At 35.6% G+C, this 11,828-nt stretch overlaps 1 non-coding gene across 1 annotated transcript; it reads right to left on the bottom strand.

Moving 5' to 3' along the window:
• Positions 1-3,662: 3,662 nt before the first annotated feature.
• On the bottom strand, positions 3,663-3,769 carry LOC138163657 (U6 spliceosomal RNA). The gene has a single exon (XR_011168890.1). It is a non-coding gene; the product is annotated as a U6 spliceosomal RNA (small nuclear RNA).
• Positions 3,770-11,828: the final 8,059 nt, after the last annotated feature.

Below are 11,828 nucleotides of genomic sequence, written 5' to 3'. Positions count from 1 at the left end.
TTCAAGGCATTGGTTTGCTTAAGCCAGGTCAGAGCATTCTTTCAGTATATTTTCTGGGAAAACTCTAACCTTCTATGTTGTTTTCATATCAGATATCCAAGGATCCCAGCAACAGCCTGTCCTCCATCTAACTGCTCACCCAGAGTATCAGAACATGTGTGTAAATCATATCACAAGAATATCTCATGTAATCTCACATAATCATGTTAGTTTCTCAAAAGCAGAAATCATGCATGGCAAAAAAGCTTAACAATAGATACTACTTTTGCAAAACTTCATTGAAAGAACAGATTTATTTTTCCCCTGGAAATTTTGACTGTGTCAAAAAATCCAGGACATCAGAACAAATAGAATCTTTTCACCTTTGTAGCAATTTCAAACTCCACAAGAAGGAATGGGGAGGGGGGGAAGGGCCTAGAGTAGAAGAAAGAGATTGCCTGACTCAATCAATAAACTAGCAAGTATTTATTAAGTGCCTATTATATGCCATTTTCTTTGCTAAGTGCTAGGGACACAAACACAATAAAAGAAACAATTTCTACTCAGTGACAAATTCTTCTCAGCTGAATCTCTGACAAGTTCAAAGGCGACTTTATTTTTAGTTAAAGGCTCTTGATTAAAATCTGGGCTTTACTCTTTACTGAAATGGAGACTTCAGGCAAATCACTGACCTACCCTATCTTTGTCTCAGTTACCTTATGGGCAAACTGAAGGTATTCCACCAAATGGCATCACAAGCAAATTTTCAGCTCTAAATCTTTGATCTTATGATCCTGTGAACAAATCCTATCGTCCTCACAATAGTGGTTTTACCAGCTTTTTAAAACTGGCTACATAAAAACCTGAATTCATAAAACAGATGAATTGGGGAGGGGGAAATTACTTGTATTATAAGTGGATTGACAGCTTTACAAAATATTTACTGCAGGGTAGTTTTAAATAACATTTCAAAATATAATTCCATTTTCCACAAAATGACTTCCATGTAGTTTTTCCGGAACAAATCAATTGTGGAAAGTGGATTACATTTGTACATGGTCTTGACAATGCATTTCAAAACTGTAGTTCAGCCATCCCTAGAAATCTTCAAGCAGATGTTGGATGATTGAGTTTCAGGGATGTTGCAGAAAGAAGTGTTGTTCTATAAATGACTGGACTATGTGACTTCTGTGTGAGACAGAGACCACTACCAAAAAAAAAAAAATCAATACAAAGACTTAGATACCTGAAAGCAGAAATGAATTTATTGCTTTCTCATGAGAAAGTGTACTCCATTGCCCTAATGGCACCGACCAGGGAAGCACAAATTGATTCCTGAAAGCAAGGTGCTGTTATACTCTAGTGAAAGCCCTCCCCTCTCCTCTTTCCTCTTATCCCACTGGCTGGGCTTCAGGGGGCATGATCTCTTTGATCTAATCTTCCCCAGCAACAAAGAACAAAGTACTAGAAAAGGTTGGAAATTTTAGTAAACTGTGTTTCAGTAATACAAAAAACTATTAACACTTTTGAGGAGGCTTCACTTCTGAGAAATCATCCCTCATACTTCTAAGGTCCTTTCTGATTTTGGTATTGTATGATTATATGAGCTTGTCACCTCAAATCTCCTTTTCCAAACACAATCCACCTTGGGAATTTCTAAGTAACTATGTAATGCTTTGTAATATTTTCCAGTGCTGTTTCATATGTAGCATTCTATGTTTTCCAATTCCCTTAGACAAATATGTTTTGGTATGTGAGATTGAGGGGGTGTCATGGAGGGAAGAGAAGGGTGGACAATACCGGTAGTCCTTTACTTGAAAGAAGGTACCAAAGTGCTGAATTCAGAATTGTGAAAGAGATGGCTCAGGTTTTTGAAAGAATTCAATTAGACCTTCTCTTTAGCCAATGGGAGCTTTATTAAGGCAAAAGCATGTGATCCTGAGTCTTAGCAAGGAATTAAACAAAGCCATTGATTAGGAAAAGGACAAGACTTATATAGACAGAAAGCTACACAGATGGTGATGTTATTTTAGGTTTTTCATGGGGGTTGGAGATTTAGGGACAGTTTGAAGAATATGGATGACACAAGATAAGGAATACTGGATAAATTTTTATGAACTAGGATGGTTATGGTCCTGGATAAGAGGAAAGTTTTGATATTCCAAATGGTCCAGGATAAGGGGGCAGTTTACTTTAGTATACTGTCAGGCTCAGTAGGACCTCCCAAGGTACTGAGGAAGCAACACTTAATATTATTTTTAACCCTTAGTGCACCTCTGTATACACATCAAAAGGTTGATTTGTGTGTGTGAGGGGGGAGGAGCTTTTATTTCTCCCTTGATTGTATTTTTGTTTCTTACTAAAATAATCTTAATATTTAGAGGACATTATAATACTATAGAAAATTACTGTTATGATTATGTATCCTGTTAATCTCTTTATCTTTCTAAAAGGAATTAATAACATGGCTATGAGATATGATAGAGTAAAAAAATGACCCATATTACTCTTTCCCTACCAAAATCTCACTGAGGTATTAATAAAGCAATGGCATAACCACTTATTATTCATATATATTTTTCAGAGTTCCTTGAAATCATTTAACTCCACTCCTCCCCCTCCAAGTCCCCCTGAAAAATTATATATGTGTGTTTAGAGGAGGCAGTAATCACACTATCATATTTTATTATCTAAGCCTCTAATTTGCATAGTGGATTGAGTTTTGATATTGGAATTGGGAAGATTTGAGTTGAAATACTGAATCATACAAAATTCTTGGAAGCTTTGTTTTCACTGGGCAATTCACTGTACCTCTCTAAGTCATGGATACCCCATCTATTAAAATTGGAACAATATTATCACATACTTCAAATGTTTGCAATGAGGATCAAATAAAATATGATAATATATCTAAATTGTTGTTCTTCAGTTATGTCTGACTCTTTGTGACCCAATTTGGGGTTTTCTTGGCAGAGATAATGAAGTGGTTTTCTATTTTTCCAGCTCATTTTATAGAGGAGAAAACAAGTTCTGACTTTAATTCATGAAAATGAGCCTTCCTTCCTGATTTCAGGTCCAGCCATATATCTATTGTATGACCTAGCTACCCCAGTATATGTAAAAATGTTGCGAATCATAAGACACTATATAAATGTTAGCTGTTGTTTTTATTATCCTTATTTTTAGTACATGTGGTGCTTAGTGGCCTATTAAAAATTGATATGATAATCTATGTCATTGATAAGTATCTAGGCATAGTAGAGGTGGAGTCTGGAGACTCTGGGTTCATATACTATCTTTAATTTACATTAATTAAGTGGCCTTGGGGAAAATCCATTTACTTCTCTGGGCTTAAGTTTCCTTAACTGTACAATTGGGATAATGATGCCTATTATTCTCACAAGATTGTTGTCTGGCTCAAATAAGATAATGTTGGTAAAGTACTTGGGGTGACTTAAAGTATACTCAAAGCTTCAGTCCTGTACAGAAATCTGCACATAGCAAGGTCTTAACAAAAGTTTATAAGTTGAATTGAATTGACTGCTGAAAATCATGGTTCCTACATGAGCTTAATTCAATTTGTGGTGAGAAATGGTTACTAAACAAACCCAGGAACATAGTTATTACCCTATGTAGTTCATTATGTCATTTGCTCTTTTTTTTAATTTTTTTTTAAATTTTTTAAAAATATAGAATGCTTCACGAATTTGCATGTCATCCTTGCTCAGGGGCCATGCTAATCTTCTCTGTATCATTCCGATTTTAGTATGTGTGCTGCCGAAGTGAGCACTGTCATTTGTTCTTTACCCCATTTGTATATCAAATACAAATAAGGAAATTTTATTCAGATATTTGCTTTCATTATTTTTGGTCTGGTCAAATGTTTGTAAAAGCAATACTGAAATAAGTTAAGCCTACATGTTCATATATCTACAAAAGCAGCTATAGATGTAATTTCAGGACAAAGGATTGAAGCAAAAATAAAGACTATGTATAACCCTTACTCTTCCTCATGTTATACATGCTCCATACTTTTATTGTTTAAAATTCTTGTAAGAAATTTGTTATTTTTGCAATTAGGCTTGGAAAAGAAAATACTAAAAAAAACCCACCTTTTGTGATTAAATCTTTCATGTTTTGCCCTTCCTATATTTAAGAATGCTACCAAAATGGGTCATGGAGAGTCAGACATGATGAAAAATTATTACACAACAAGCATAACAAATTAAAATTGCATAATTTGGTAATTAGCCTTCTTGGATATTGTAGTATAAATAAGACAAACCCAGTCTATCCTATATGGAATCACATAATTGTGCACCTCACCAAGTTATGGAAATTAAGGTATGAAAAAGATAATATTTTCTTTTCTTTTTTTTGAGGGTAGTTGGGGTTAAGTGACTTGCCCAAAGTCACACAGCTAGTAAGTGTGTCAGGTGTCTGAGGCTGGATTTGAACTCAGGTCCTTCTTACTCCAGGTCTGGTGATGTATTCACTGCACCACCTAGAAACCCCACAAGATAATATTTTCTAACCATTTTGCAGATAAGGAAACAAGTCCATGAAACTAAAATATTTTACCACAGATGCTGTATGAGTTTGGGGCAAATAATTGGAACCTTCATATGATCATAGTTGTAAAGCTGAAAGGGATTTTAGAGACCATGAAGTCCAACTCCCTCATTGTTATTATACTGTTTAAATCTGTGTTTATGTGATTAAGGGTTCTTTCAACTAAGAATGTCACCTTGATCCAAGCAACTCTCTAGGAATGCTGGAGAGGGATTTGGGGAATTTTAAGTGCCAGCAGTCCTGGATCTACCTAAAATAATCTTATTTTGGGTCTCCACACCTAGATCTTGCTTTGGGTGCACCCAAGCATGTCTGTTGGGTTCCCCTTGTGCTTTGATTTTGCCCAAATATTATTAATGTTATATTTATTTATGTCCATCTCGATTTACCTTGCTTTCAAATTACCCTCTCACCAAAATTGCTTAACTTTGTATGTATGGTTTATGTGTGGTTTCGATTCTTTCTTCTCAATTAATACTATTGCCAAGATTAGTGTGGTGTGTTTTCTTGCACATGAATTGAAGTTATTCAGAGCTGTGCAAAGTCTCTCACTCTCTCCTCCAGATTCATCAAAGTCCAGTAGTAGTACAAAAGTCAAGATGACTGGAGATTACCCAAGATGCAGTGGATGAACTTGACCTTTCTAAATTAAGGTTTTTCCCAGGACTTCAGATTATCTGAGGAAATATCCATTCAATGTTTAAGGTCTAGGTAAGAATTAAGATAAAAGCTGAACTAATGTACTATTGCAAAATTCAATATGAGAAGGGAATACCTTTAAGTTTTCTGGCCAGAATAGAAAAAAATATGCTATTTACACTTAATCAAAACCACCAAAACAGTGACCCATAGAAACTTAGTCTAGGAGGTATTATGTTTATCCTTGTCTAAAATCAGGGGAGGGGAACCCAGGATTTCTTGGACCTTTTAGGTCCTTGGATGAGGTCGTTTGACTGAATCCAAGTTTTACAGGACAAATACTTTTATAAATTGCATTTGTTCTGTGAAGTTTGAAATCAGTCAAAAGATGATGCTTGAGGACCTAGAGGGCCACATGTAGCCTTGAGGCTACAGGGGTTCCCCACCCCTGGACTCTAAATGCTATATAATGTAAACCTTCCAGAGACTGGACTCAAGGGATCTACCCCTCTGCTCCAGCTAGTTCTCCATCAAATGACGTAATGTATTTCTTTCTGAAACTATTTTAGAATTTTGAATTTTTTCTCACCAAAACAAATCACAGGGAGATTAAGTGACTTGTTCGGGTTACAGAGTTGGCAGGTGTTTGAAAGAGGATAAACATCCAGGACTTCTAAGTTCAGTGCTCTATCTGCTATGCCAAACTGCCTTCAAACCCTAATGTGGATGTCTTTTTTATATTTTGACATTCTTACTATTTGTCTTACATACTACTTTGAGAGTTGGAATTCAAAGATAATGAGACCTTGGAGATGACCTAGGATAGTATAAATTCCTCATCCATGGAATAGAAGCTTTCCATGACAAATGTCTTCCTGTCAAAAAATTATTTACTAAAAACATCCCTATGGAATTATATATTCCTCTCTCTCCCTCCCAATCCTCCTGTTACAGATACTTCCCCTTTGGATTATGTTTCTTGCCCATAAAACAGCCCATAGCCTCCTAAGCTCTATAAGATGGAGTAAGTTTTTTTAAAGAGAGAATATAGATACTTTTGTGTTTTGTAGTAGAGGTCAAACACTGATACAGTATACTTCCCTTATCTTAGAGATGAGGGAAGAAAAAATCAGAGGTCAACTAACTAATGCTAAGTAACATAATTAGTAAAATTTCAGTGCTCTATGTTTATTTAAATTAGTTCAACTATTGTCAGAAGCACTTAACTCTAATCTCTGCATCTTACTCTGAAAAATGCCAAACAATCAGATGAAATAAGTTTTGGTCACTTTTATATTGCAATACGTCAATGGCTCCATGATTTCCTTAATGTGCATACATCCTCAAAAATGAAGATCACAGCCTAACCATAGCTTTATAACCTATGCGACTTTAATTGATGTGCTCTAATGAATCCTTTACAGGAGATCCACCCAACTCTTGGAGGTCTTTGATGTGGATACAAAGGTATCCTAAGGGATAACATTAAGGGTTGCTTTTTATAGCACCATTCACGATCAGCTTTCCAGAAGAATGCTACTGTGAAGAGCTTTTAAGGTAATTATTACACAGTAAAGTGAACACTTTACTTATTACATAACAAATCAAAGAAAAACATTAACAGAAAATCAAGGTACAGCATTCACAATATCACAACTTATCACAGAAAAATCAACATCAATGCTTTTGATTAGCTCCTTGCTAAGTCTCAGGCCTATATGCTTCTGCATCAATCTCCCATTGGCTAAAGAGAAGGTCTAACTGAATTCTTCCAAAAATTGAGCCAGCTCTCCCAACTCTGACCCTATCAGTCTTGATCTATAGCTGTACTCATAGTGAACAATTCAACACATGGACTTTCCATCATTTGTTCTTGCTATATGGTAAGTCATATTCCTTTTCTGCTCATATATCTCTGGTGACTTTATTTATTTTCTCTTAAGTAATTCAGCATTAGTAACATATGGTAGCCTACTCATCTTCAGTATAGATGTCTCTATTGCTCTCTGACCTAAACTTTAATTCTTCAGAGACTACTGATTCCTCACAGGTATTCCATGTTCCACAGTCATATAATATCAATGAAAGGATATCACTCTTTAAAATATTGACCTTTAAGGGGCGGCCAGGTAGCACAGCAAGTAAGAGCACCGGCTCCAGTGTTGAGAAGACCTGGAGATCGAATCCCGGGCTCAGACACTTAGCACCCACCCAGAAACACCTGGCCGTGTAACCTTGAGCAAGTTACTTAACCCCAATTGCTTAAAAAAAAAATATTGACCTTTATTTCAGGGAATAACTTTGAGTCATTGAAAGTAAAGTAAATTTCAATTGTGCAATCCAGATGAAATAAATTCTGGGAAGTCTGCTGCCACTTCACTATGTTTCTCTAAATAAATGGACTACAGACAATTTCCACAATTTACTTTTGGGGTTAGAATCAATTATTTCCCACCAAACTCCACAGTGCTCAACCTTAATTGAGTATTTTCACTTTCCAGAAATTCAATCTCTCTGGACTATGAGATAAATATTACTAATTTTATATCCTCTGCTGTGCTGGCAATGTCTACATGTCCACCTCTGATGGACATAATTCTAAGTAATTTTTAGGGCATTTTGTTTATGTCTTAACTCTGTACATTTTTGGATTATATGTAGATAGAGGTAGATATATGTATGCATATATAGATATACATGCAATCATGTTCCCTAGATATTTTTTCTTTAGAAAAGAAACAAAAGCAGATGGCTATTTAAATAAAAATATAAAGAATTTATTATTTAGTTTATGTAGGCTAAAACTATACCCATATTTACAAAAAAAAAGAGAAATAGAAGTTACCTTCTCTTTTCCTGTTTATTCTCTCCTCAACATGAAATTCTAAATAAATATCACATGCACCAGAAAGTTTAATATAATAGATGTAAAAGCAAGGTAAGGTTAATGAATCTATGTGTTGTAAAGGAGAAAGTAAATTAGTAAAAAGAGAAAACAAAAATCAGAGACAATAGAATAGGAATAAAAAGATCAGTAACTTTTTATTTGTTTCGTATGAGGTGTTCTAGCAATTATATTTTACTACAGAGGTTCCATTATTCAATAATCCTCTGAGCATGATATCCAAAGACCTCCCAGATAACTTTCCTTATCTGTCCATACATTCATCCATCCTACTTAGAAATGTTTAGTTTATCAAGCCAAGATATTAGATTAAATAAAAGTGACCTATATCTTCTTTTCTAACCCATTTGATATGATATAGATCCTTATTGCCACCCACCCACAAGTCTATATGCAATGATTTCTTGATGAATAGGTCTGCCCTGGAATGATCTAATTTCAAGACTGTAGTTTCTAAAACCCTCTGGGAAAAGTCTAAGAAAGATCCAACAGATTCTGATCTAAGATGTTTAAGTGGGGTCTCAGGGTATGAGTCAGGGTTCCACCAATGTACAGTAACTTCAATGACTGTGAAAGAGATAATTAGGCTAATGACTTTGCACAATTCTGCCTCACTTTATTCCAATTCTTGTACAAGGCAAGACATCACCCAATGATATCATTGATTCATTTGAAAATGATGGACAGAGGCAGCTAGACAGCACAGTAAATAGAGCACCAGCCCTGGAGTCAGGAGGACCTGCGTTCAAATCCGGCCTCAGACACTTAACACAAAAACTAGCCATGTGACCATGGGTAAGCCACTTAAACTCAATTGCCCTGCAAAAAAACAAAGAAAAGAAAAGAAAATGATGGACAAACAATAGTGATGCAATGAAATATAGATCCATCCCCCTTGCTTGATATTAAGGTTCCATTTAGCTATAAAACTTTTGCTCTCCCCTTCTTAAAAAAAAAAAACAAAAAAAAAAACTGTACTTATTTTTCCATCAACATTTTGAATGCCAGTGAGAATGTTTTCTCTATCAAACGCATGCTATAGCCTACTCTAAAAATTAGTCTTTTAGATTTGTCTGAAAATTTAAGTGATTTTCACTAGGTAACAAAGAAAACAAACAAACATTTATTATACACTTAAAAAAATAGTCACTGTGCTAAGAACTGGGAATATAGATACAAAGAGAAAAATAACATCTTCTCTCAAAGAGCATTCATTCTGATGGGAGAAGACAACATTTAAAAGGATAATATTTGCACAGGGACATGGTAGACAAAGTTTAGAGAGTCAGGAAGACATTCTCCTTAAAGGGGGCGCTCTGGGAGGAACTAACCAATCTGGGGCAGAGTTTACGGGGGTGGAGATTTCTGTGTCATGACAGAGATTACCTGCAAAGTCAGAAGTGAATCTTGGAGGAGAACTTTGAGGGGGATCTCTCATCGCTATCTATTCCCTATATCATACTGCCTCTTCATATGATCCCTGTGACTTCAATAATTGCCCTTTTCTTGCACAAAATTGGCCCTCTTTGAATAACAGATTAAGTTCATGGCATCAAATTATAACAACGATAATAACAATTTACATTTGTGTAGTGATGCAAAGTTTCCAAAGTGCTTTACATACATTACCTAGTTAGATCTTCCCAAAAAACAAATTATCAAATTATAAGCATTTTTAAATGTGTCACAGACCAAAAAAGTTTTGGTTTCTTACCCTTATGCATTTTAGATTATATGATATTATCATTATTTTATATTTTTAGGATATATATATGTTATATATGATATAATGTATTATATCATATATAAGGTATTATTATGTATTGATATAACATATTATATATATATTATATCTTCAGAAAACCTTTTTTTGAAATGTCATGATTTGACACCTCAACCACATTTTCTGCATTTAGAGCTCTCCATTAAACCTCATTTCTGATGCGTCATTTTGCATAGAGGTAACCTTGGATTCTCAAAGACTTTGCCTCTTCATCAGGCCATAAACAGTAAAAAAAAAAAAATTAGGGTGGCATGGTGATAGACTGAATAATTACAATGATAACAATGACTAGCATTTATGAAGCACTATGGTAAACAAAGCATTTCTATAAATATGATCTCATTTTATTTTCACAATAATCCTGGGAGATAGGTGGTATTATTATTATCCCTGAAATGGACAAGTAGAGAAAAAGAACCCAAGCCTACTCAATTATTCTGAGCATCAGTTTATTAAGCTGGCCAGCGACAGTCTCCCAAGGAAACCTTAGGAAAGCTGCCTGACCATCGGGAAAGGGGGAACATTTAAAATAAAAAATTGGTAAAAATCAGTGTGGGAAACAAAGTTAGTCTGACAATGGTAGATAAGCACATCCATTGTAGCCAGGCCTTGGTCTGGACAGTTGTATAGTCCTTGCCCTGATTTATTGTGGGACCCAGATGTCCAGGATCATTCTGACATCTTATCAGGAAGTATGGCCAGGTCTGTTTCTCACAAGAGAGGGGCTCCTGGTTAAGCAAGTTTGAGTTCAGGAAGAATTCAGTAATTTTCCAAACTTATTACATACAGGGGCTTAGTATATGTGGCCATGGGCATTTCATCCCTATTTTACAGATGAGGAAACAGAGATACAGAAAGATTCAGTGAATTGCACAAGATTGAATAGCTAAGAAAATGTCTAAGGATGGATTTAAACCCAGTAACTTTTTAACTGCAAATTTAATGCTCTATATACTGAGAGATCCAGCTGCCTTTATCTGAGGTCCACTTAGACTAAATTTCAAAGGCCCTTCACCAAACAATTGGGTACCATGCAGTAGATTTTTTCAGTCATTGCCAGTCATGAAGACAGTCCTGCCATAGGGTTCTATGATACAAATAGTTGGTACAAATGCACAGACCTATCAATTGGGAGTCAGAAAAACATGAGTTTGAATCCTCTCACAAATATTTATAATGTGACCCTGAACAAGCCCCTTAGCCTTGTGATATGAGTTTCCTCATGCATAAAAAGAGGATAACAATAGCCCTTTTTAAAAAGGTTTTTTTTATGAGTACCATCTGCAATGACATATGAAATGCAAACCTTAGAACCCTGGGCCCAGTTCAGACTAGCTTAGCTTCCTCTAAAGGGGACAGTAAACTTAGGGTTTGAAATTGGTTACCAAAGGTCACTTACTCTAGTGACGCTATTGATTGTATTGTATTGTATACAAGGATTTGAGGTCATTTATATTTGTCCCTCCCAATCTCCCTTTCTTCTACATCTAATGTTCCACTCCCCCTGCAAGAAAGAGCTTGAGAGATATATATTGAAAGGGAGTGGATCTGGGGTGAAAAATAGGGGAAATGAAGGTCAACAGGTTAAATAGTTTGTTGAAGGATATAGTGAGGTTTTGAATACTAACTGCTCAGATTCCAAACCTAGCCCTCTTCCCTTGGCACAATGTATATGTGGGTAGGCTTATATCCCTAGGTTAATTGAAGCCAGTTTCTCTTTCTTATGAACTTTTCCTAATAGCCTGACCCAAGGTCAGGTTTTCACCTCCCCATTTTCACATTCACTTCTCTCAGGCACTCAATCATTTAATGAATCACCTAGCATTTATTTAGCATCTTTTATGTGCCAGGCGCCATACTAAGCTCTGCAGATACAAAGAACGGCAAAAAACAACCCCTGCTTTAAAGGAACTCAGTGGCTAATAGTGGAAGCCATATGCAAAAATCTAT

Source organism: Petaurus breviceps, unplaced genomic scaffold (genome assembly GCF_028583685.1).
Source record: "Petaurus breviceps papuanus isolate PSGF00001 unplaced genomic scaffold, PetGlider_PUasm1.0 125, whole genome shotgun sequence".
Taxonomy (NCBI): Eukaryota; Metazoa; Chordata; class Mammalia; order Diprotodontia; family Petauridae; genus Petaurus; species Petaurus breviceps.
Note: the sequence above shows the minus strand (reverse complement) of the source record. Positions and strands in the feature narration are given on the sequence as shown.